Raw genomic sequence first — 22,972 nt, 5'->3', positions numbered from 1 at the left:
TATTCACACAAACATGTCCATTTTGCGTCCGCAAAAAACAGACACGTTAATCATGTGTTGCAGTTCCGGGTGCCATCAGTGTTTGTTCCGTGTGGCATCAGTTGTTGATGTCAGACATTTCTTTATTTTTATTTCTCTGCATTTCAAAGAACTGGTGTGTGAATTACAGACAACACATGGATGTGCGTCCGTGTGCTGTCCGTGATTGTCACACACGCATTGACTTCCATGGGTGCGTGATCTGCAAAAAAACGCACAAGAATAGGACATGCAGTGAGTTTCACTCAACGGAAACACACTGCGTGAATGGCCCCATTGTATTGCAAAGGTCCATGTGACGGCCGTTGTTTTAAGGGCTGTCACACGGATATACACGTATTCAACATTCGTGTGAATAAGGCCTAATTCACACGAACGTTGAATACGTCCATGTGACGGCCGTTACACGGACGCATGTTTTTCAATGAGGCCGTTCACTCGGCCGTTGTTTCAACGGACCATATGAAGGGTCCGTTGAAAAATAGAATCTGTCCTATTTTGTTCCGTTTTCACGGATCCCTCCATAGGCTCAACTCTATGGGGATACGTGAAAATGTGTCCCGCATGGGAGCACCTCGGACCGATACGTCTGGCGATCCGGCGTAGTTTCCCTCAGGCATGGTACAGAAATGCCGGAGGGAAACTGATGCCAGAACTGATCCCATGCTTTCCTATCGGGAGAGGTCCTAGCATTAGTTGCTTCCGCTTGATATCTAGATATTTACCTTGGCACTGCATGTGAAGTTCTATCTGTCCCGCTATGGACACCGGACCAGTGAATATTATTCTGGGGTTGGAAAGTCTAACTAGACCAAGCATAGCCCTATCTCTGGCATCCCAATAACCACGCTATCAGGCATGTGACCCCATTGGGCCAAACACTGAACAGGGAGGGAAGGAATCAGGGTTTTCATAGCTATATCCATATATGTTGTCATTCTCTACCCTGTGCTTGTTCTATTGAGGCCTTGCCCCATTGTGTAATATAAAAATATAGACTTTTTTATTGTTTTTTATTGTTTTGTCCACTATAGATACAAGATTTCAATCCCTGTGTCTTGTTTTGTGACTTTCTCTGGTGCAGCTTTTCTTCAAGGGATATTTTGTGAAAAATGGGACAGAGGAAGTGGTGGAATGCAACATTGACCTTCCTGGGCAAGACGTTTGTGAATATAATGATGAACGTCTTAAAGAAAGATGGGTGTGTCAGCGACCAAAAACACTACCCTGTGATGCTTATCGGGACCATTCAGCAGGAGGAATCCGTAATTACCTAAGAAAAGAAGAACAAGACTTCTTATCCAGGTAATTAATTATTATTAGATACCAGGCTAGTTCATGATGTTAAATGTAAAGGGGTTTACTAGGACTGTAATAAATATCTAATCGGTGACAGTCGAATTCTTGGCAGTCCCACCGGTCAGCTGGGTGTAGAGGCCTCCTTCATTGTTTTCTCAGGCACAGCGCCATACATTTAGTTGTGGCTGTGCCTGGTACTGCAACTCTGTGCCTTTCACTTGAAATTGCTTTTAGCTGCAGTACCAGGCACAGCCACAAACAAATGTATGGTGCTGTGCTTGAATAAACAATGAAGGGGGGCCCCCACCGATCAGCTATTGGTAGACTATCTTAAGGGTCTGCATCTTCTCTGCTTGTCCCTGTATACAGATTATTGGTAATATTGAACTAGTGGACTGCTACCTGTGTAATCAGTGATCGGTATATCGGGAAAACAGGGAACTAACAGATCTTGTGGACCCTGCTCATCTGAGCCCCAAAAGGGTCAAAACGTAATGAATTAATAAATATGTTAATTAAAAATGTATAAATGTAATGGGGGAGCGCACCTACAACAAAAACGAACATACAAATACATTTAAACCCTTCTTTATATAGATTTTTTATTTTTTACTACTTTTACACAGTAAAAACACTTTTTTTTGTCAAAATTATTTGTTTTTGTGTGGCCATATTTTAGGAGCAAATAACTTTTTATTTTTATGCCGATGCAGCAGTATGAGGGCTTTTTTTTTACGAGATGACTTGTCATTTTTATTGGTACCATTTTGGAGTAGATGCAAATTTTTGATCACTTTTTGTCGATTTTTTGAAGGCAGGATGAACAGAAAACAGCAATTCTGGAATTGTATTATTTTTAAATTTTTTACAGCGTTCACCGTGCAGGTTAAATAATGTAATCGTTTTATAGTTGGGGTCGTTACAGACGCAGCGATTCCAAATATGTGTAACTATTTACTTTTTTTCATAACAAAGTATTTTGTAATGGGAAAAAGTGGATTTTTAATAATTTTTTATTTATTTATTTCAAAATTTATTAAAAATTTAGAACTTTTTTTTAGTCCCATTAGGGGACTTCACTGTGCGATCTTTTGATCGCTTTTATAATGCACTGTAATACTTCTGTATTTCAGTGTATTATGCCTGTTATTGTAAAACTGACAGGTATCTGTTAGTCATTCATTAGAGGCAGGTCTGAGGGCCTTTGCTACGCTCCCAGGCTGCCATAGAAACCATTGACACCCCGTGATTACTTTGCGGGGTGCCAGTGGGGTGAGAGAGGCAGCCCCCTCCCTCTAAACCACTCAGATGCGGCGGTCGTATTGAGCGATGCATCTGAGGGGTTAAATATGATTGGAGACCACTGCTAGTAGTCTCCAATCATTGCCCTGAAGCCCGAGCCTGTAAACAACAGCACAGGCTTCAGCAGCGCCCCGCACGATGCAGGAAAACTTCTTCTGCAAAGTTGACGTGAAAAGCCGGCACTTCAGAAGAACTAGCCTGAACTGCCGCCGTAAAAACACTATACAGAGGGCGTTAAGGGGTTAAAGGGATGCTGTGGGGGACATCATGTTGCCCTCATTGGGCAGCATTATCTAGTGACAGACACGTGGTTTGCCACTCATTTGCTTGCGTGAACCCATTTCTGATAACTTACCTGCAGAGCCCGGACAGCCCTGCCAGAAAATAGTCCAGCATATTCATGAGATTCCGCTAGCTCCGCCCTTTTTGGCTAGCTCTGCCCACTCTCCACTGATTGACAGATGTCTCGCTATGCACTGTAATAGGGAGACATATGTCAATCAGTGGAGAGTGGGCGGATTAATCCCCACCTGTATTTAGACCAATCAGCGTTAAGTGATCGGCATATTTTAAACGCATGTCAAACGCATTTTGCATGGACGTCAGGTACTCAGACATTGTTATGTTCCTGTCCCGTAGAATCGGTGTTAGACCAAACGTACAATAATTAACCCCACCACAATTTTTTGCTGATCTTTCTCGGCCCTATCTGCTTTTGAGCCTTTGCTACAAAATTTCTGTACTTGGATGATTATCCCCAATGTCCAGAGGCATTGCCATAGGGGTCACAGTTGCAACCGGACCCAAAAGCCAGGGGGGGGGGCATTCCTTAAAGTGGAACTAAACGTTTGACAAACTTCTGACATGTCATAGTGACATGTCAGGAGTTTAGATTGGTGGGGGTCTGAGCACTGAGACCCCCACCAATCACTAGTACGGAGCAGCTGAAGCGCTGGCATGAGCGCTCAGCCTCTTCATGTCTGTTTGGCTTTTTCCAGAAATGAATGTATCGTGCACGGACTGAATAGAAAGTCTATGAGCCGGTACTCCGATACAGCGGCTTTCCGGAAAAATCCTAACAGACACGAAGCAGATGAGTGCTTCAGCTGCTTCGTTCTAGCGATTGGCGGGGGTCTCAGACACCCACTAATCCAAACTTCTGACATGTCACTATGACTTTTCAGAAGTTTGTCAAACGTTTAGCTGCACTTTAATGTGTGAAAGAGCACATATGTAGGAAGCGAGGACTCTAGTGCTGCCGTCTTATTTTTGTCAAATATGAGCAGTCAGAAGGTCTGAAGTTCTGGCCTGGGGTGTAAATTAAGTTAAGGGGTCTGGTTTGAGGTCTGATCAATTTGGGGGTCTAGTCTGAAGTTTGAAGCCTCCCATGCCCCCATCCTGCATTTTCAAGATTTGTGATACCTATTCTGTGTAACTACAACTCCCATTGTTGTTAGATGATAAATGATCAGGCCATGCTTGGAGTTGTACTTTTCCAAAAGTCCATGAATTATGATCCTCAGTTTAGAGTTCTGTCCTAAATGGTCATTTACATAAACATCAGAGGACTGCGGCTGTTGTTGCTGCTGTTGCTGTTGCTGCTGCTGCTGTTGCTGCTGTTGATGCTGCTTTTGCTGCTGCTACTGTTGCTGCTGTTGCTGCTGCTGCTGCTGTTACTGCTGCTGCTGTTGTTGCTGCTGTTGCTGCTATTGCCACTGTTGCTGCTGCTGTTGCTGCCGTTGTTGCTGCTGTTGCTGCTGTTGCCACTGTTGCTGCTGCTGTTGCTGCTGTTGCTGCTGCTGCTGTTACTGCTGTTGTTGTTGTTGTTTTTTTTTAATGAGTACAAGTAAAAAGGGGATCCCCACACATGTGACATTAGAAAAATAGTCCAATCAACATCCAGCACTTGATGGTCCCCAATCATCATATAGCCAAAATGACGTTTCTATTTTGGAAGTCACGCTATTTAGACTTTATTTAAAGGGGTATTCGCAAAATCATAAGTGATCTATTGAGAGAATAGGTCGAGCAGTGAGATGTGGGGGTTCGGACGCTCCTTCTCACGATCGGTGGGACCCCCAGCAATCAAATAATTATCACCTATCTCGTGGATAATTTATGTTTTTGGTAAAAAAACTCTTTAACCCCTTGAGTACCCAGCTCATTTTGGCCTTGAGGACCAGATCCATTTTTTCAAATCTGACATGTGTCACTTTATTGTGGTAATAACTCTGGAATGCTTTTACCTATCCAATTGATTCTGAGATCGTTTTCTTGTGACATATTGTACTTTATGTTAGTGAAAAAATTTGGTCGATAAATTCATTGCTTATTTGTGAAAAACACGAAAATGTAGAGAAAATATGAAGAAATTATGATTTTTTTCCTATTTTAAATGTATCTGCTTGTAAAACAGATAGTATTACCACACAAAATAGTTACTAATTAACATTTCCCATATGTCTACTTTATGTTTGCATCGTTTTTTGAACATTCTTTTATTTTTCTAGGACGTTACAAGGCTAAGAACTTTAGCAGCAATTTCTCACATTTTTAAGAAAATTTCAAAAAACAATTTTTTTCAGGGATGAGTTCAGTTCTGAAGTGGTTTTGAGGGCCTTATATATTAGAAACCCCCATAAAACACCCCATTTTGAAAACTTCACCCCTCAAAGTATCCAAAACAGCATTCAGAAAGTGTTTCAACCCTTTAGGCGTTTTACAGGAATTGAAGTAAAGTAGAGCTGACATTTTCAAATTTCATTTTTTTTTTTACAAAATTCATATTTAATAAAAAAAAATCTGTACCACAGAAGGTTTTACCTGAGAAACACAACTCAATATTTATTGCCCAGGTTCTGCAGTTTTTAGCAATATCCCACATGTGGCCCTAGTGTGCTAATGGACTGAAACACAGACCTCAGAAGCAAAGGAGCACCTAGAGGATTTTGGGGCCTCCTTTTTTCAGAATATATTTTAGGCTCCATGTAAGGTTTGAAGAGTTCTTGTGGTGCCAAAACAGTGGAAAAGCTACAAGCGAAATGTGCGTCGGGGCGCTACCTAACCCTCTGGGTCAAGCCATCACGTTATTGAACATGGGTAAGCTCACTACTTGAGGCTCTGTCGGGTCTCACTTACTGCCACTGCACCTGTTAACTTTATCAGGTGCAAACTTTCACTTTGAGCTTCTTTACTTTGTTCATTTTGTCTTTGACATTGTGACTTCCCATGTTGTATACTGTGTGTACATATAACTATGATCTGTACATGTAAATGCTGATCCAGTTAGAGATGTGTTTTAGATTCTCATTTTTTGCTATTTAAATAAATACATTTAATAAAGATATTTTTCATACTTGATAGTTATGGACTCCTTTCTTCTTTAGTGTTAATATATTAATTTTGGAGTCCTTATCTCCAATAAATGTAGTAGGTGGTTGAGACTTTCTGCTTCCCACCTTGATTGTTTATGTGTCCTGTGAAACTCCTTTGTCTAATTATATGTAAGCTGGGCGGAGTACATCAGGGTATATGTAATATGTGAGGAGTACATCAGGGTATATGTAATATGTGAGGAGTACATCAGGGTATATGTAATATGTGAGGAGTACATCAGGGTATATGTAATCTGTGAGGAGTACATCAGGGTATATGTAATATGTGAGGAGTACATCAGGGTATATGTAAGCTGTGCGGAGTACATCAGGGTATATGTAATATGTGAGGAGTACATCAGGGTATATGTACGCTATGTGGAGTACATCAGGGTATATGTAATATGTGAGGAGTACATCAGGATATATGTAATCTGTGCGGAGTACATCAGGATATATGTAATATGTGAGGAGTACATCAGGGTATATGTACGCTATGTGGAGTACATCAGGGTATATGTAATATGTGAGGAGTACAACAGGATATATGTAATCTGTGCGGAGTACATCAGGATATATGTAATATGTGAGGAGTACATCAGGGTATATGTAACATGTGAGGAGTACATCAGGGTATATGTAATATGTGAGGAGTACATCAGGGTATATGTAATATGTGAGGAGTACATCAGGGTATATGTAATATGTGAGGAGTACATCAGGGTATATGTAATATGTGAGGAGTACATCAGTATATATGTAATATGTGAGGAGTACATCAGGGTATATGTAATATGTGAGGAGTACATCAGGGTATATGTAATATGTGAGGAGTACATCAGGATATATGTAATCTGTGAGGAGTACATCAGGGTATATGTAATATGTGAGGAGTACATCAGGATATATGTAATATGTGAGGAGTACATCAGGGTATTTGTAATATGTGAGGAGTACATCAGGGTATATGTAATATGTGAGGAGTACATCAGGGTATATGTAATCTGTGCGGAGTACATCAGGGTATATGTAATATGTGAGGAGTACATCAGGGTATATGTAATATGTGAGGAGTACATCAGGGTATATGTAATATGTGATGAGTACATCAGGGTGTATGTAATATGTGAGGAGTACATCAGGGTATATGTAATATGTGAGGAGTACATCAGGATATATGTAATCTGTGCGGAGTACATGAGGGTATATGTAATATGTGAGGAGTACATCAGGGTATATGTAATATGTGAGGTGTACATCAGGGTATATGTAATATGTGAGGAGTACATCAGGGTATATGTAATATGTGAGGTGTACATCAGGATATATGTAGTCTGTGAGGAGTACATCAGGATATATGTAATATGTGAGGAGTACATCAGGGTATATGTAATATGTGAGGAGTACATCAGGGTATATGTAATATGTGAGGAGTACATCAGGGTATATGTAATGTGTGTGGAGTACATCAGGGTATATGTAATATTTGAGGAGCACATCAGGGTATATGTAATATGTGAGGAGTACATCAGGGTATATGTAATATGTGAGGAGTACATCAGGGTATATGTAATCTGTGAGGAGTACATCAGGGTATATGTAATATGTGAGGAGTACATCAGGGTATATGTAAGCTGTGCGGAGTACATCAGGGTATATGTAATATGTGAGGAGTACATCAGGGTATATGTAATATGTGAGGAGTACATCAGGGTATATGTAATATGTGAGGAGTACATCAGGGTATATGTAATCTGTGAGGAGTACATCAGGGTATATGTAATATGTGAGGAGTACATCAGGGTATATGTAAGCTGTGCGGAGTACATCAGGGTATATGTAATATGTGAGGAGTACATCAGGGTATATGTACGCTATGTGGAGTACATCAGGGTATATGTAATATGTGAGGAGTACATCAGGATATATGTAATCTGTGCGGAGTACATCAGGATATATGTAATATGTGAGGAGTACATCAGGGTATATGTACGCTATGTGGAGTACATCAGGGTATATGTAATATGTGAGGAGTACATCAGGATATATGTAATCTGTGCGGAGTACATCAGGATATATGTAATATGTGAGGAGTACATCAGGGTATATGTAACATGTGAGGAGTACATCAGGGTATATGTAATATGTGAGGAGTACATCAGGGTATATGTAATATGTGAGGAGTACATCAGGGTATATGTAATATGTGAGGAGTACATCAGGGTATATGTAATCTGTGAGGAGTACATCAGGGTATATGTAATATGTGAGGAGTACATCAGGGTATATGTAAGCTGTGCGGAGTACATCAGGGTATATGTAATATGTGAGGAGTACATCAGGGTATATGTACGCTATGTGGAGTACATCAGGGTATATGTAATATGTGAGGAGTACATCAGGGTATATGTAATATGTGAGGAGTACATCAGGATATATGTAATCTGTGCGGAGTACATCAGGGTATATGTAATATGTGAGGAGTACATCAGGGTATATGTAATATGTGAGGTGTACATCAGGGTATATGTAATATGTGAGGAGTACATCAGGGTATATGTAATATGTGAGGTGTACATCAGGATATATGTAGTCTGTGAGGAGTACATCAGGATATATGTAATATGTGAGGAGTACATCAGGGTATATGTAATATGTGAGGAGTACATCAGGGTATATGTAATATGTGAGGAGTACATCAGGGTATATGTAATGTGTGAGGAGCACATGAGGGTATATGTAATATGTGAGGAGTACATCAGGGTATATGTAATATGTGAGGAGTACATCAGGGTATATGTAAGCTGTGCGGAGTACATCAGGGTATATGTAATATGTGAGGAGTACATCAGGGTATATGTAATATGTGAGGAGTACATCAGGATATATGTAATATGTGAGGAGTACATCAGGATATATGTAATCTGTGAGGAGTACATCAGGATATATGTAATCTGTGAGGAGTATATCAGGGTATATGTAATATGTGAGGAGTACATCAGGATATATGTAATCTGTGAGGAACACATCAGGGTATATGTAATATGTGAGGAGCACATCAGGATATATGTAATATGTGAGGAGTACATCAGGGTATATGTAATATGTGAGGAGTACATCAGGATATATGTAATATGTAAGGAGTACATCAGGGTATATGTAATATGTGAGGAGTACATCAGGATATATGTAATATGTAAGGAGTACATCAGGGTATATGTAATCTGTGAGGAGTACATCAGGATATATGTAATATGTAAGGAGTACATCAGGGTATATGTAATATGTGAGGAGTACATCAGGATATATGTAATATGTAAGGAGTACATCAGGGTATATGTAATCTGTGAGGAGTACATCAGGGTATATGTAATATGTGAGGAGTACATCAGGGTATATGTAATATGTGAGGAGTACATCAGGGTATATGTAATATATGAGGAGTACATCAGGGTATATGTAATATGTGAGGAGTACATCAGGGTATATGTAATATGTGAGGAGTACATCAGGGTATATGTAATCTGTGAGGAGTACATCAGGGTATATGTAATCTGTGAGGAGTACATCAGGGTATATGTAATCTGTGAGGAGTACATCAGGGTATATGTAATATGTGAGGAGTACATCAGGGTATATGTAATCTGTGAGGAGTACATCAGGGTATATGTAATCTGTGAGGAGTACATCAGGGTATATGTAATATGTGAGGAGTACATCAGGGTATATGTAATCTGTGCGGAGTACATCAGGGTATATGTAATATGTGAGGAGTACATCAGGATATATGTAATATGTGAGGAGTACATCAGGGTATATGTAATATGTGATGAGTACATCAGGGTGTATGTAATATGTGAGGAGTAAATCAGGGTATATGTAATATGTGAGGAGTACATCAGGTTATATGTAATATGTGAGGAGTACATCAGGGTATATGTAATATGTGAGGAGTATATCAGGGTATGTGTAATATGTGAGGAGTACATCAGGATATATGTAATCTGTGAGGAGTACATCAGGGTATATGTAATATGTGAGGAGTACATCAGGATATATGTAATCTGTGAGGAGCACATCAGGATATATGTAATATGTGAGGAGTACATCAGGGTATATGTAATGTGTGAGGAGCACATGAGGGTATATGTAATATGTGAGGAGTACATCAGGGTATATGTAATATGTGAGGAGTACATCAGGGTATATGTAAGCTGTGCGGAGTACATCAGGGTATATGTAATATGTGAGGAGTACATCAGGGTATATGTAAACTGTGCGGAGTACATCAGGGTATATGTAATCTGTGAGGAGTACATCAGGATATATGTAATCTGTGAGGAGTACATCAGGATATATGTAATATGTGAGGAGTACATCAGGGTATATGTAATATGTGAGGAGTACATCAGGGTATATGTACGCTATGTGGAGTACGTCAGGGTATATGTAAGCTGTGAGGAGTACATCAGGGTATATGTAATATGTGAGGTGTACATCAGGGTATATGTAATATGTGAGGAGTACATCAGGGTATATGTAATATGTGAGGAGCACATCAGGGTATATGTAATATGTGCGGAGTACATCAGGGTATATGTAATATATGAGGAGTACATCAGGGTATATGTAATCTGTGAGGAGTACATCAGGGTATATGTAATATGTGAGGAGTACATCAGGGTATATGTAAGCTGTGCGGAGTACATCAGGGTATATGTAATATGTGAGAAGTACATCAGGGTATATGTACGCTATGTGGAGTACATCAGGGTATATGTAATATGTGAAGAGCACATCAGGATATATGTAATCTGTGCGGAGTACATCAGGATATATGTAATATGTGAGGAGTACATCAGGGTATATGTAATATGTGAGGAGTACATCAGGGTATATGTAATATGTGAGGAGTACATCAGGGTATATGTAATCTGTGAGGAGTACATCAGGGTATATGTAAGCTGTGCGGAGTACATCAGGGTATATGTAATATGTGAGGAGTACATCAGGGTATATGTAATATGTGAGGAGTACATCAGGGTATATGTAATATGTGAGGAGTACATCAGGGTATATGTAATCTGTGAGGAGTACATCAGGGTATATGCAATATGTGAGGAGAACATCAGGGTATATGTAAGCTGTGCGGAGTACATCAGGGTATATGTAATATGTGAGGAGTACATCAGGGTATATGTACGCTATGTGGAGTACATCAGGGTATATGTAATATGTGAGGAGTACATCAGGATATATGTAATCTGTGCGGAGTACATCAGGATATATGTAATATGTGAGGAGTACATTAGGGTATATGTAATATGTGAGGAGTACATCAGGGTATATGTAATATGTGAGGAGTACATCAGGGTATATGTAATTTGTGCGGAGTACATCAGGGTATATGTAATATGTGAGGAGTACATCAGGGTATATGTAATATGTGAGGAGTACATCAGGGTATATGTACGCTATGTGGAGTACGTCAGGGTGTATGTAAGCTGTGAGGAGTACATCACGGTATATGTAATATGTGAGGAGTACATCAGGGTTTATGTAATATGTGAGGAGTACATCAGGGTATATGTAAACTGTGAAGAGTACATCAGGGCATATGTAAGCTGGGCAGAGTACGCCAGGGTATATGTAAGCTGGGCGGAGTACATCAGGGTATATGTAAGCTGGGTGGAGTACATCAGGGTATATGTAATATGTGAGGAGTACATCAGGGTATATGTAATATGTGAGGAGTACATCAGAATATATGTAATATGTGAGGAGTACATCAGGGTATATGTAATATGTGAGGAGTACATCAGGATATATGTAATATGTGAGGAGTACATCAGGGTATATGTAATATGTGAGGATTACATCAGGATATATGTAATCTGTGAGGAGTACATCAGGGTATATGTAATATGTGAGGAGTACATCAGGATATATGTAATATGTGAGGAGTACATCAGGGTATATGTAATATGTGAGGAGTACATCAGGATATATGTAATATGTGAGGAGTACATCAGGGTATGTGTAAGCTGTGAAGAGTACATCAGGGCATATGTAAGCTGGGCAGAGTACGCCAGGGTATATGTAAGCTGGGCGGAGTACATCAGGGTATATGTAAGCTGGGTGGAGTACATCAGGGTATATGTAATATGTGAGGAGTACATCAGGGTATATGTAATATGTGAGGAGTACATCAGGATATATGTAATATGTGAGGAGTACATCAGGGTATATGTAATATGTGAGGAGTACATCAGGATATATGTAATCTGTGAGGAGTACATCAGGGTATATGTAATATGTGAGGAGTACATCAGGATATATGTAATATGTGAGGAGTACATCAGGGTATATGTAATATGTGAGGAGTACATCAGGATATGTGTAATATGTGAGGAGTACATCAGGGTATATGTAATCTGTGAGGAACACATCAGGGTATATGTAATATGTGAGGAGTACATCAGGATATATGTAATATGTGAGGAGTACATCAGGGTATATGTAATATGTGAGGAGTAGATCAGGGTATATGTAATCTGTGAGGAGTACATCAGGGTATATGTAATCTGTGAGGAGTACATCAGTGTATATGTAATATGTGAGGAGTACATCAGGATATATGTAATATGTGAGGAGTACATCAGGATATATGTAATATGTGAGGAGTACATCAGGATATATGTAATATGTGAGGAGAACATCAGGGTATATGTAAGCTGTGCGGAGTACATCAGGGTATATGTAATATGTGAGGAGTACATCAGGGTATATGTACGCTATGTGGAGTACATCAGGGTATATGTAATATGTGAGGAGTACATCAGGATATATGTAATCTGTGCGGAGTACATCAGGATATATGTAATATGTGAGGAGTACATTAGGGTATATGTAATATGTGAGGAGTACATCAGGGTATATGTAATATGTGAGGAGTACATCAGGGTATATGTAATTTGTGCGGAGTACATCAGGGTATATGTAATATGTGAGGAGTACATCAGGGTATATGTAATATGTGAGGAGTACATCAGGGTATATGTACGCTATGTGGAGTACGTCAGGGTGTATGTAAGCTGTGAGGAGTACATCACGGTATATGTAATATGTGAGGAGTACATCAGGGTTTATGTAATATGTGAGGAGTACATCAGGGTATATGTAAACTGTGAAGAGTACATCAGGGCATATGTAAGCTGGGCAGAGTACGCCAGGGTATATGTAAGCTGGGCGGAGTACATCAGGGTATATGTAAGCTGGGTGGAGTACATCAGGGTATATGTAATATGTGAGGAGTACATCAGGGTATATGTAATATGTGAGGAGTACATCAGAATATATGTAAAATGTGAGGAGTACATCAGGGTATATGTAATATGTGAGGAGTACATCAGGATATATGTAATCTGTGAGGAGTACATCAGGGTATATGTAATATGTGAGGAGTACATCAGGATATATGTAATATGTGAGGAGTACATCAGGGTATATGTAATATGTGAGGAGTACATCAGGATATATGTAATATGTGAGGAGTACATCAGGGTATATGTAATATGTGAGGAGTACATCAGGATATATGTAATATGTGAGGAGTACATCAGGGTATGTGTAAGCTGTGAAGAGTACATCAGGGCATATGTAAGCTGGGCAGAGTACGCCAGGGTATATGTAAGCTGGGCGGAGTACATCAGGGTATATGTAAGCTGGGTGGAGTACATCAGGGTATATGTAATATGTGAGGAGTACATCAGGGTATATGTAATATGTGAGGAGTACATCAGGATATATGTAATATGTGAGGAGTACATCAGGGTATATGTAATATGTGAGGAGTACATCAGGATATATGTAATCTGTGAGGAGTACATCAGGGTATATGTAATATGTGAGGAGTACATCAGGATATATGTAATATGTGAGGAGTACATCAGGGTATATGTAATATGTGAGGAGTACATCAGGATATGTGTAATATGTGAGGAGTACATCAGGGTATATGTAATCTGTGAGGAACACATCAGGGTATATGTAATATGTGAGGAGTACATCAGGATATATGTAATATGTGAGGAGTACATCAGGGTATATGTAATATGTGAGGAGTAGATCAGGGTATATGTAATCTGTGAGGAGTACATCAGGGTATATGTAATCTGTGAGGAGTACATCAGTGTATATGTAATATGTGAGGAGTACATCAGGATATATGTAATATGTGAGGAGTACATCAGGATATATGTAATATGTGAGGAGTACATCAGGATATATGTAATATGTGAGGAGTACATCAGGGTATATGTAATATGTGAGGAGTACATCAGGATATATGTAATATGTAAGGAGTACATCAGGGTATATGTAATATGTGAGGAGTACATCAGGATATATGTAATATGTAAGGAGTACATCAGGGTATATGTAATCTGTGAGGAGTACATCAGGGTATATGTAATCTGTGAGGAGTACATCAGGGTATATGTAATATGTGAGGAGTACATCAGGGTATATGTAATCTGTGCGGAGTACATCAGGGTATATGTAATATGTGAGGAGTACATCAGGATATATGTAATATGTGAGGAGTACATCAGGGTATATGTAATATGTGATGAGTACATCAGGGTGTATGTAATATGTGAGGAGTACATCAGGGTATATGTAATATGTGAGGAGTACATCAGGTTATATGTAATATGTGAGGAGTACATCAGGGTATATGTAATATGTGAGGAGTATATCAGGGTATATGTAATATGTGAGGAGTAAATCAGGGTATATGTAATGTGTGAGGAGCACATGAGGGTATATGTAATATGTGAGGAGTACATCAGGGTATATGTAATATGTGAGGAGTACATCAGGGTATATGTAAGCTGTGCGGAGTACATCATGGTATATGTAATATGTGAGGAGTACATCAGGGTATATGTAAACTGTGCGGAGTACATCAGGGTATATGTAATCTGTGAGGAGTACATCAGGATATATGTAATCTGTGAGGAGTACATCAGGATATATGTAATATGTGAGGAGTACATCAGGGTATATGTAATATGTGAGGAGTACATCAGGGTATATGTACGCTATGTGGAGTACGTCAGGGTATATGTAAGCTGTGAGGAGTACATCAGGGTATATGTAATATGTGAGGAGTACATCAGGGTATATGTAATATGTGAGGAGTACATCAGGGTATATGTAATATGTGAGGAGTACATCAGGGTATATGTAATATGTGCGGAGTACATCAGGGTATATGTAATATGTGAGGAGTACATCAGGGTATATGTAATCTGTGAGGAGTACATCAGGGTATATGTAATATGTGAGGAGTACATCAGGGTATATGTAAGCTGTGCGGAGTACATCAGGGTATATGTAATATGTGAGGAGTACATCAGGGTATATGTAATAAGTGAGGAGTACATCAGGGTATATGTAATATGTGAGGAGTACATCAGGGTATATGTAATAAGTGAGGAGTACATCAGGGTATATGTAATATGTGAGGAGTACATCAGGGTATATGTAATATGTGAGGAGTACATCAGGGTATATGTAATAAGTGAGGAGTACATCAGGGTATATGTAATATGTGAGGAGTACATCAGGGTATATGTAATATGTGAGGAGTACATCAGGGTATATGTAATCTGTGAGGAGTACATCAGGGTATATGTAATATGTGTGGAGTACATCAGGGTATATGTAAGCTGTGCGGAGTACATCAGGGTATATGTAATATGTGAGGAGTACATCAGGGTATATGTACGCTATGTGGAGTACATCAGGGTATATGTAATATGTGAGGAGTACATCAGGATATATGTAATCTGTGCGGAGTACATCAGGATATATGTAATGTGTGAGGAGTACATTAGGTTATATGTAATATGTGAGGAGTACATCAGGGTATATGTAATATGTGAGGAGTACATCAGGGTATATGTAATTTGTGCGGAGTACATCAGGGTATATGTAATATGTGCGGAGTACATCAGGGTATATGTAAGCTAGGTGGAGTACATCAGGGTATATGTAATATGTGAGGAGTACATCAGGGTATATGTACGCTATGTGGAGTATGTCAGGGTATATGTAAGCTGTGCGGAGTACATCAGGGTATATGTAATATGTGAGGAGTACATCAGGGTATATGTAATATGTGAGGAGTACATCAGGGTATATGTAATATGTGAGGAGTACATCAGGGTATATGTAATATGTGAAGAGTACATCAGGGTATATGTAATATGTGAGGAGTGCATTAGGATATATGTAATATGTGAGGAGTACATCAGGGTATATGTAAACTGTGCGGAGTACATCAGGGTATATGTAATCTGTCAGGAGTACATCAGAATATATGTAATCTGTGAGGAGTACATCAGGATATATGTAATATGTGAGGAGTACATCAGGGTATATGTAATATGTGAGGAGTACATCAGGGTATATGTAATATGTGAGGAGTACATCAGGATATATGTAATATGAGAGGAGTACATCAGGGTATATGTAATATGAGAGGAGTACATCAGGGTATATGTAATATGTGAGGAGTACATCAGGGTATATGTAATCTGTGAGGAACACATCAGGGTATATGAACGCTATGTGGAGTACGTCAGGGTGTATGTAAGCTGTGAGGAGTACATCACGGTATATGTAATATGTGAGGAGTACATCAGGGTATATGTAATATGTGAGGAGTACATCAGGGTATATGTAATATGTGAGGAGTACATCAGGGTATATGTAAGCTGTGCGGAGTACATCAGGGTATATGTAATATGTGAGGAGTACATCAGGGTATATGTAATATGTGAGGAGTACATCAGGGTATATGTAATATGTGCGGAGTACATCAGGGTATATGTAATATGTGAGGAGTACATTAGGGTATATGTAATATGTGAGGAGTACATCAGGGTATATGTAATCTGTGAGGAGTACATCAGGGTATATGTAATATGTGAGGAGTACATCAGGGTATATGTAAGCTGTGCGGAGTACATCAGGGTATATGTAATATGTGAGGAGTACATCAGGGTATATGTACGCTATGTGGAGTACATCAGGGTATATGTAATATGTGAGGAGTACATCAGGATATATGTAATCTGTGCGGAGTACATCAGGATATATGTAATATGTGAGGAGTACATTAGGGTATATGTAATATGTGAGGAGTACATCAGGGTATATGTAATATGTGAGGAGTACATCAGGGTATATGTAATTTGTGCGGAGTACATCAGGGTATATGTAATATGTGCGGAGTACATCAGGGTATATGTAAGCTGGGTGGAGCACGTCAGGGTATATGTAATATGTGAGGGGTACATCAGGGTATATGTACGCTATGTGGAGTATGTCAGGGTATATGTAAGCTGTGCGAAGTACATCAGGGTATCTGTAATATGTGAGGAGTACATCAGGGTATGTGTAATCTGTGAGGAGTACATCAGGGTATATGTAATATGTGAGGAGTACATCAGGGTATATGTAATATGTGAGGAGTACATCAGGGTATATGTAATATGTGAGGAGTACATCAGGGTATATGTAATATGTGAGGAGTACATCAGGATATATGTAATATGTGAGGAGTACATCAGGGTATATGTAAACTGTGCGGAGTACATCAGGGTATATGTAATCTGTCAGGAGTACATCAGAATATATGTAATCTGTGAGGAGTACATCAGGATATATGTAATATGTGAGGAGTACATCAGGGTATATGTAATATGTGAGGAGTACATCAGGGTATATGTACGCTATGTGGAGTACGTCAGGGTGTATGTAAGCTGTGAGGAGTACATCACGGTATATGTAATATGTGAGGAGTACATCAGGGTTTATGTAATATGTGAGGAGTACATCAGGGTATATGTAAACTGTGAAGAGTACATCAGGGCATATGTAAGCTGGGCAGAGTACGCCAGGGTATATGTAAGCTGGGCGGAGTACATCAGGGTATATGTAAGCTGGGTGGAGTACATCAGGGTATATGTAATATGTGAGGAGTACATCAGGGTATATGTAATATGTGAGGAGTACATCAGAATATATGTAATATGTGAGGAGTACATCAGGGTATATGTAATATGTGAGGAGTACATCAGGATATATGTAATCTGTGAGGAGTACATCAGGGTATATGTAATATGTGAGGAGTACATCAGGATATATGTAATATGTGAGGAGTACATCAGGGTATATGTAATATGTGAGGAGTACATCAGGGTATATGTAATATGTGAGGAGTACATCAGGGTATATGTAATATGTGAGGAGTACATCAGGGTATATGTAAGCTGTGCGGAGTACATCAGGGTATATGTAATATGTGAGGAGTACATCAGGGTATATGTACGCTATGTGGAGTACATCAGGGTATATGTAATATGTGAGGAGTACATCAGGATATATGTAATCTGTGCGGAGTACATCAGGATATATGTAATGTGTGAGGAGTACATTAGGGTATATGTAATATGTGAGGAGTACATCAGGGTATATGTAATATGTGAGGAGTACATCAGGGTATATGTAATTTGTGCGGAGTACATCAGGGTATATGTAATATGTGCGGAGTACATCAGGGTATATGTAAGCTAGGTGGAGTACATCAGGGTATATGTAATATGTGAGGAGTACATCAGGGTATATGTACGCTATGTGGAGTATGTCAGGGTATATGTAAGCTGTGCGGAGTACATCAGGGTATATGTAATATGTGAGGAGTACATCAGGGTATATGTAATATGTGAGGAGTACATCAGGGTATATGTAATATGTGAGGAGTACATCAGGGTATATGTAATATGTGAAGAGTACATCAGGGTATATGTAATATGTGAGGAGTGCATCAGGATATATGTAATATGTGAGGAGTACATCAGGGTATATGTAAACTGTGCGGAGTACATCAGGGTATATGTAATCTGTCAGGAGTACATCAGAATATATGTAATCTGTGAGGAGTACATCAGGATATATGTAATATGTGAGGAGTACATCAGGGTATATGTAATATGTGAGGAGTACATCAGGGTATATGTAATATGTGAGGAGTACATCAGGATATATGTAATATGAGAGGAGTACATCAGGGTATATGTAATATGAGAGGAGTATATCAGGGTATATGTAATATGTGAGGAGTACATCAGGGTATATGTAATCTGTGAGGAACACATCAGGGTATATGTACGCTATGTGGAGTACGTCAGGGTGTATGTAAGCTGTGAGGAGTACATCAGGGTATATGTAATATGTGAGGAGTACATCAGGGTATATGTAATATGTGAGGAGTACATCAGGGTATATGTAATATGTGAGGAGTACATCAGGGTATATGTAATATGTGAGGAGTACATCAGGGTATATGTAATCTGTGAGGAGTACATCAGGGTATATGTAAGCTGTGAAGAGTACATCAGGGCATAGTTACATAGTTACATATAGTTACATAGTATGTACGGTTGAAAAAAGACACATGTCCATCAAGTTCAACCAAGGGATGGGAAAGGGGAAGTGGGATGGGAAAGGGGAAGTAAAAAATTTGTACACATAGCAGTTAATATTTTTTTGTTCTAGGAAATTATCTAAGCCTTTTTTAAAGCCATCTACTGTCCCTGCTGCGACCAGCTCCTGCGGTAGGCTATTCCATAGATTCACAGTTCTCACAGTAAAGAAGGCTTGTCGCCTCTGCAGGTTGAACCTTTTTTTCTCCAGACGGAGTGCCCCCTTGTTTTTTGAGGGGGTTTTACATGGAACAGGATTTCACCATATTTTTTGTATGCGCCATTCATATATTTATATAAGTTAATCATGTCCCCCCTTAGTCGTCTTTTCTCAAGGCTAAATAGGTTTAGTTCTTTTAATCTTTCCTCATAACTTAGATTCTCCATGCCCCTTATTAGCTTCGTTGCTCTTCTTTGTATTTTTTCCAACTCCAGGGCATCCTTTCTATGAACTGGAGCCCAGAACTGGACTGCATATTCTAGATGAGGCCTCACTAATGCTTTGTAAAGTGGTAATATTACATCCCTGTCCCGCGAGTCCATGCCTCTTTTGATACACGACAATATTTTGCTGGCCTTTGAAGCAGCTGATTGACACTGCATGCTGAAATTTAGTTTATGATTTACAAGTACACCCAGATCCTTCTCAACAATTGACTCCCCCAGTGTAGCTCCCCCTAGGACATATGATGCTTGCAGGTTTTTCGTACCCAGATGCATAACTTTACATTTATCTACATTAAATTTCATTTGCCAAGTGGACGCCCAAACACTTAGTTTGTTTAAATCTGCCTGCAATTCACAAACATCTTCCATAGTCTGAACTATATTGCATAGCTTGGTGTCGTCTGCAAAAATAGAAATAGTGCTATTAATCCCATCCTCTATATCATTAATAAATAAGTTGAATAATAGTGGTCCCAGCACTGAACCCTGGGGTACACCACTTATAACTGGGGACCATTCAGAGTAGGAATCATTGACCACAACTCTCTGGATTCGGTCCTTGAGCCAATTCTCAATCCAATTACAAACTATACTTTCTAAACCTATAGTCCTTAATTTACCCATTAGATGTCTATGAGGGACAGTGTCAAATGCCTTTGCAAAGTCCAAAAACACTATATCCACAGCGGCCCCTCTGTCTAGGCTTCTGCTTACCTCTTCATAAAAACAAATCAGGTTGGTTTGACAGCTTCTGTCCTTTGTAAAACCATGCTGGCTGTCACTTATAATACTATTTATTGTCACATAATTCTGTATATAGTCCCTCAATAGCCCCTCAAACATTTTCCCCACAATTGATGTTAAGCTTACTGGTCTATAATTACCCGGCGAAGACCTAGAGCCCTTTTTGAAAATAGGCACCACATTTGCCCTGCGCCAGTCCCTTGGCACTATACCACTCATGAGAGACTCTCTAAATATTATGAAGAGGGGGACAGAAATAACTGAACTGGCATATGTAAGCTGGGCAGAGTACGCCAGGGTATATGTAAGCTGGGCGGAGTAAATCAGGGTATATGTAAGCTGGGTGGAGTACATCAGTACGTCACCTGCTGCGAAAGCCAAGTCGTGTCTTCCGCCGCATCCGCGGCGTCTCCTGCTGCGAAAGCCAAGTCGTGTCTTCCGCCGCATCCGCGGCGTCACCTGCTGTGAAAGCCAACTTGTGTCTTCCGCCGCGTCCCCGGCGTCTCCTGCTGTGAAAGCCAAGTCGTGATCCTGCCACTGTCTACATTGCCTCAGGTACCCGTTTTGAACTATAGACATCGTTTTGTACCTTGTTGGCCAGCTGCTACCCCGCTACGCGGTACGGCCCAGTGGATCCACACCCCGTGCCGTGACAGTACGCTCAGGCCATGGACCCCGCTGGCCAAGTCAAGAGCCTGTCATCCTCCCAAGCCATGCAGGCAGACCTGCAGGATCTGCAAGCGCGACAGGATCAACTCATTGTGGCAGTAGACTCCATGGCGCAGCACCTTGGTGCACTAGTTTCTTCCGTCATTGCCCTTAGTGAAACTGCTCCGATCAACCCTCCTGCTACACCTCCTGGCAGCTCCAGTTCGGACTCTCGGTTCTCGCTGCCATTGCCACCACGGTTTCATGGAGATGCAAGTTCGTGCAGGGGGTTCCTGAACCAATGCCAAATCCACTTCACTCTGCACGCCCAAGCATTTCCTTCGGACGGAGCCAGGATCGCCTTTATTGTATCCCTGCTCACCAGCAAGGCCCTGGCGTGGGCGAATCCAATCTGGGAACGACAGGGACCCGTGACCAGAGACTTCCTGGGGTTTGTGCGGTTGTTCCGTTCAGTATTTGAGGAGCCTGGACGAGCCTCATCGGCTACAACTGCTACTTTTTAACCTGCGTCAGGAGACGCCTCCATGGGCGAATACACCATCCAGTTCTGGACTCTGGCAGGAGAATTGTCTTGGAACAATGAGGCCTTGGTAGCATCCTTCTGGCATGGCCTATCGCCTGAGATCAAAGACTAACTGGCTGCTTGAGATCTCCCAGCTGCCCTGGATGATCTGATTCTACTGGCTACCCCCGTGGACATAAGGCTCAGAGAGAGATCCCAAGAGATTCTACAGGAGAGACGGCTTCCTAGACTGGCGCCCAACTTCCAGCAACCCCTCTTGCCCTATTCTTCTGCTGCGCCCGAGGTCCCGATGCAGGTGGATCGACTTAAACTGTCTGATCAGGAGAAACTGCGCAGGCGCACCTCTGGACTCTGTCTGTATTGCGGCCTCGCTCGCCATGTCGTGCGTCTGTGTCCCCAGAGGCCTAAGAAACCCCAATGTCTAGGATTGGTTGGAGAGACCACCGTGGGCGCTACTGCACTTGATAGAGAATTCTCGTCCAAGCTGTTCATTCCTGTGACCATTGTCGCTGGCGGGAGACCTCATCCAGTCTCTGCCAACCTGGACTCTGGCTCCGCAGCCAATTTCATCTGTCAAGACCTTGTGGATCTCCTTCAGTTGCCCACTGTTTTGCTGGAGAGACCATTGATCGTTGCCTCGGTAGATGCACTGCCTTTGCCTGAACCAGGTTTGTCTGTGACCAAGCCGTTGAGACTCCAGGTGGGAGCTCTTCATTCCGAGCTGATCTCTCTGTATGTCCTGTCCAAGGCCGTCAACCTTGTGCTGCTGGACTTGCCTTGGCTCCGTCTTCACGCCCCAGTCATGAATTGGAACTCTGGAGAGGTTCTTCAGTGGGGTCCCAAGTGTCTAGACCGCTGTCTGGGCCATGTCCGTCCATCCCAGCCTTCTTCGCCTCAGTCATTGTCTGGGCTACCTCCTTGTTACTCTCAGTTCGCTGATGTCTTCGACAAAAAGGAGGCAGAGATATTGCCACCACATCGAGAATACGACATTCCCATCAACTTGGTTCCTGACTCTT

At 40.7% G+C, this 22,972-nt stretch overlaps 1 pseudogene; it reads left to right on the top strand.

Annotated features, from left to right (window-relative positions):
• Positions 1-22,972, top strand: part of LOC142750739 (NXPE family member 3-like) — a 41,071-nt pseudogene that overhangs the window by 5,521 nt on the left and 12,578 nt on the right.

Source organism: Rhinoderma darwinii, chromosome 3, assembly GCF_050947455.1.
Source record: "Rhinoderma darwinii isolate aRhiDar2 chromosome 3, aRhiDar2.hap1, whole genome shotgun sequence".
Taxonomy (NCBI): Eukaryota; Metazoa; Chordata; class Amphibia; order Anura; family Rhinodermatidae; genus Rhinoderma; species Rhinoderma darwinii.
The sequence above is the reverse complement of the archived record's forward strand: the minus strand, read 5'-3'. Positions and strand labels throughout refer to the sequence as shown.